Below are 6,000 nucleotides of genomic sequence, written 5' to 3'. Positions count from 1 at the left end.
TTAAATCACCAAAAATTATTCCCGGGCGCTGCCACCGCTGCTGCCCACTGCTCCCCTCACCTCCCAGGGGGTGATGAAGGGTGATGGGTCTAATGCAGAGGACACATTTCACCACACCTAGTGTGTGTGTGACAATCATTGCTACTTTAACTTTAAAAGGTTCAGAGAATCTAGAGAAATCACTGCATGTAAGCAGCAATGCCTGTGACCCTTTATCCCTCAAGCAGTACTACATCAAAAAGTGACATCAGTGCGTAAAGGATATCACTGCATCGGCTCAGGAACACTTCAGAGAACCACTGTCAATAACTACAGTTGTTCACTACATTTGTAAGTACAGGTTAAAACTATACTATTCAAAGCCACAGCCATTTATCAACAACACCCAGAAACGCCCAAACTCATCAAAGATGGACTAAAATTTTCTAAACTCATTTTCCGAACAATGTCCTTAATATTCTAAAAAATGATGCGGAAACGCATATCTTCCCAACGTTGCTGTGCGTGCCAGAGGGGTTGATAAAAACCTGCTGGCGGGCCGGACGTTTGACACCCCTGGTTTAAGAACAACATTTCTCAACGAGCTATTGCAAGGAACTTTGGGATTTCATCATGTACCGCCCGTGACATCATCAAAAGTTTCAGAGAATCTGGAGAAATCACTGCACATAAGCAGCAAGGCTGAAAACCAACATTGAATGCCCGAGACCCTTGATCCTTCAGGCGCTGCTGCATCAAAAAGCGACATCGGTGTGTAAAGGATATCACCGCATGGGCTCAAGAACACTTCAGACAACCACTGTCAGTAACTACAGTTGTTTGCTACATTTGGAAATACAAGTTAAAACTCTACTATGCAAAGCCACAGCAATTCATCAACAACACCCGGAGACACCGCCGGCTTCGCTGGGCCCGAGCTTGGAAACTGTGGACGTTGTGTCCTCCGGGCCAAAGAGGAAAGGAATCATCCGGATTGTTCTGAGTGCAAAGTTGAAAAGCCAGCATCTGTGATCGTACATATGTTGCCATCCAAGCAACGTTATCATGGACTATTCTCCTCGCTTGTGTTCTGCTCTGCTGCTAAGACTTCTGGGTAATGTAGTTGCACAATAATCACCAACACAAGGTATTTCGAGAGTTGATTTAAAGAATCTTGAGTGGAGTGACAATGTTGCCCGCCTGCCGAGCCGGCGAGGAAAGACGTGACAATGATTCGAAACTCTTCAAGAATGTTCTTTTTTGATGGTCTTCTTTAGGCTCCGCCTACCGCCTTTGCGATTGGCTGGCTGGACGGGCAGGCAGTAGATGTGCATGGGGAACTTCCTGAAGTAACTGCTGACCCAGGGTCTGTAAAGGGGATGAACACAAACATGGCAGTGAGTCCCGGAACCTTCCAGGCCTGTGTTTAGGCGTGCGTGAGTACTTGGCGAGGCGCTGGCCGAGGCCGAGGAGGCAGAGGCTCTTCCTCATCTCTCGGTTCTCTTCTCTCTGCAGGAAGTCGGCCTCTTGCTTGCGCCGGACGTGGAGACCCAATGACTCCCTGAGCTGTTCTTCGACGGAGCCCAGCTGCAAGACAGTCACATGACCCGTGTTGTCACGGGCGTCACTGGAGGCCGCTGCCCCCTAGAGGGCGCTGTGTAAGAGTCACCTCCTCCAGCAGAGTCCTGCTGGCCTCCGCCGTCCGGTTCTCCTCGGCCTCTTGCTCGTCTTCCTGCTTAGGACTCACGCCCGCTGTGCGTGTCGCCATCTGCTGGAGGAATGAAGAACTGACCGAGGATTGGGACCAGTTGAAGAAGTACAAAACCCCAAAACCATCGAAGTAAATGGTGAATAAAAAGAGAATACAATGATTTGCAAATCATTTTTAACCTAAATTCAATTGAATAGACTGCAAAGACAACATATTTATGTTCCAACCGGTACATTTTGCTATTTTTATGCAATAAATGCATTAAAAAAAACTGGCACATGTGGCAAAAAAGACTGAGGTAGTTGAGGAATGCTCATTAAACACTTATTTGGAGCATGCCACAGGTGAACGGGCTAATTGGTAACAGGTGGATGCCATGATTGGGTATAAAAGCAGCTTCTGTCAAATGCTCAGTCATTCACAAACAAGGACGGGGCGAAGGTCACCACTTTGTCGACAAATGTGTGAGCAAACTGTCCAACCGTTTAAGAACAACATTTCTCAACCAGCTATTGCAAGTAATTTAAGGATTTCACCATCTAAAGTCTGTAATATCACCAAAAGGTTCAGAGAATATGGAGAAATCACTGCTCGTAAGCGGCAAGGACGAAAACCAACATTCGATCCCTGGGAGTTAAAACTTTACTATGCAAAGCGAAAGCAACACATGCTGCTATCCAAGCAACATCTTTTTAATGCTTATTTTAGTGGCAAAGCCTTGACCTTCAATCTCTCAGGCGGTACTGCATCAAAAAGGGACATCGGTGTGTAAAGGATATCACCACGTGGGCTCAGGAACAGTTCAGAAAACCACTGTCACTAAATGAGGTTGGTCGCTACATCTGTAAGTGCAAGGTAAAACTCGACAATGCAAAGTAAAAGCCATTTATCAACAACACCCAGAAACACTGGGCCCGAGATCATCTAAGATGGACTGATGCAAAGTGGTAAAGTGTTCTGTGATCTGACGAGTCTGTGGACGTCATGTCCTCTGGAACAAAAGCGGGAAAAAAACATCCGGATTGTTCTAGCCGCAAAGTTGAAAAACCAACATCAAAATAATACAAATACAAATACAAAATATTTATATATAACATATAGGAAAATCATTCAATCAATGTTTACTTATTCAACTGAATATGGCTTGAAAAGGATTTGCAAATCATTGTATTCTGTTTATATTTACATCTAACACAATTTCCCAACTCATATGGAAACGGGGTTTGTACTAAGGGATCGTTCATGATGGTCAACACACGTTGATGTCACCTAGTGGTCAACACACATGTTGATGTCACCTAGTGGTCAACACACATGTTGATGTCACCTAGTGGTCAACACACGTTGATGTCACCTAGTGGTCAACACACGTTGATGTCACCTAGTGGTCAACACAAGTTCATGTCACCTAGTGGTCAACACACGTTGATGTCACCTAGTGGTCAACACACGTTGATGTCACCTAGTGGTCAACACACGTTGATGTCACCTAGTGGTCAACACACGTTGATGTCACCTAGTGGTCAACACACATGTTGATGTCACCTAGTGGTCAACACACGTTGATGTCACCTAGTGGTCAACACACGTTGATGTCACCTAGTGGTCAACACACATGTTGATGTCACCTAGTGGTCAACACACGTTGATGTCACCTAGTGGTCAACACACATGTTGATGTCACCTAGTGGTCAACACACGTTGATGTCACCTAGTGGTCAACACAAGTTCATGTCACCTAGTGGTCAACACACGTTGATGTCACCTAGTGGTCAACACACGTTGATGTCACCTAGTGGTCAACACACGTTGATGTCACCTAGTGGTCAACACACGTTGATGTCACCTAGTGGTCAACACACATGTTGATGTCACCTAGTGGTCAACACAAGTTCATGTCACCTAGTGGTCAACACACGTTGATGTCACCTAGTGGTCAACACACGTTGATGTCACCTAGTGGTCAACACACGTTGATGTCACCTAGTGGTCAACACACGTTGATGTCACCTAGTGGTCAACACACGTTGATGTCACCTAGTGGTCAACACACGTTGATGTCACCTAGTGGTCGACACACATGTTGATGTCACCTAGTGGTCAACACAAGTTCATGTCACCTAGTGGTCAACACACGTTGATGTCACCTAGTGGTCAACACACGTTGATGTCACCTAGTGGTCAACACACGTTGATGTCACCTAGTGGTCAACACACGTTGATGTCACCTAGTGGTCAACACACGTTGATGTCACCTAGTGGTCAACACACATGTTGATGTCACCTAGTGGTCAACACACGTTGATGTCACCTAGTGGTCAACACACATGTTGATGTCACCTAGTGGTCAACACACGTTGATGTCACCTAGTGGTCAACACACATGTTGATGTCACCTAGTGGTCAACACACGTTGATGTCACCTAGTGGTCAACACACGTTGATGTCACCTAGTGGTCAACACACGTTGATGTCACCTAGTGGTCAACACACGTTGATGTCACCTAGTGGTCAACACACGTTGATGTCACCTAGTGGTCAACACACGTTGATGTCACCTAGTGGTCAACACACGTTGATGTCACCTAGTGGTCAACACACGTTGATGTCACCTAGTGGTCAACACACGTTGATGTCACCTAGTGGTCAACACACATGTTGATGTCACCTAGTGGTCAACACACGTTGATGTCACCTAGTGGTCAACACACATGTTGATGTCACCTAGTGGTCAACACACGTTGATGTCACCTAGTGGTCAACACACATGTTGATGTCACCTAGTGGTCAACACACGTTGATGTCACCTAGTGGTCAACACACGTTGATGTCACATAGTGGTCAACACACGTTGATGTCACCTAGTGGTCAACACACATGTTGATGTCACCTAGTGGTCAACACACATGTTGATGTCACCTAGTGGTCAACACACGTTGATGTCACCTAGTGGTCAACACACGTTGATGTCACCTAGTGGTCAACACACATGTTGATGTCACCTAGTGGTCAACACACGTTGATGTCACCTAGTGGTCAACACACGTTGATGTCACCTAGTGGTCAACACACATGTTGATGTCACCTAGTGGTCAACACACATGTTGATGTCACCTAGTGGTCAACACACGTTGATGTCACCTAGTGGTCAACACACGTTGATGTCACCTAGTGGTCAACACACATGTTGATGTCACCTAGTGGTCAACACACATGTTGATGTCACCTAGTGGTCAACACACGTTGATGTCACCTAGTGGTCAACACACGTTGATGTCACCTAGTGGTCAACACACGTTGATGTCACCTAGTGGTCAACACACGTTGATGTCACATAGTGGTCAACACACGTTGATGTCACCTAGTGGTCAACACACGTTGATGTCACCTAGTGGTCAACACACGTTGATGTCACCTAGTGGTCAACACAAGTTCATGTCACCTAGTGGTCAACACAAGTTCATGTCACCTAGTGGTCAACACACGTTGATGTCACCTAGTGGTCAACACACGTTGATGTCACCTAGTGGTCAACACACGTTGATGTCACCTAGTGGTCAACACAAGTTCATGTCACCTAGTGGTCAACACAAGTTCATGTCACCTAGTGGTCAACACAAGTTCATGTCACCTAGTGGTCAACACACGTTGATGTCACCTAGTGGTCAACACACGTTAATGTCACCTAGTGGTCAACACACGTTGATGTCACCTAGTGGTCAACACACGTTGATGTCACCTAGTGGTCAACACACGTTGATGTCACCTAGTGGTCAACACACGTTGATGTCACCTAGTGGTCAACACACGTTGATGTCACCTAGTGGTCAACACACATGTTGATGTCACCTAGTGGTCAACACACGTTGATGTCACCTAGTGGTCAACACACATGTTGATGTCACCTAGTGGTCAACACACGTTGATGTCACCTAGTGGTCAACACACGTTGATGTCACCTAGTGGTCAACACACGTTGATGTCACCTAGTGGTCAACACACGTTGATGTCACATAGTGGTCAACACACGTTGATGTCACCTAGTGGTCAACACACGTTGATGTCACCTAGTGGTCAACACACATGTTGATGTCACCTAGTGGTCAACACACGTTGATGTCACCTAGTGGTCAACACACGTTGATGTCACCTAGTGGTCAACACACGTTGATGTCACCTAGTGGTCAACACACGTTGATGTCACCTAGTGGTCAACACACGTTGATGTCACCTAGTGGTCAACACAAGTTGATGTCACCTAGTGGTCAACACACGTTGATGTCACCTAGTGGTCAACACACGTTGATGTC

The sequence above is a fragment of the Nerophis ophidion genome, linkage group LG10 (assembly GCF_033978795.1).
Source record: "Nerophis ophidion isolate RoL-2023_Sa linkage group LG10, RoL_Noph_v1.0, whole genome shotgun sequence".
Lineage (NCBI taxonomy): Eukaryota > Metazoa > Chordata > Actinopteri > Syngnathiformes > Syngnathidae > Nerophis > Nerophis ophidion.
Note: the sequence above shows the minus strand (reverse complement) of the source record.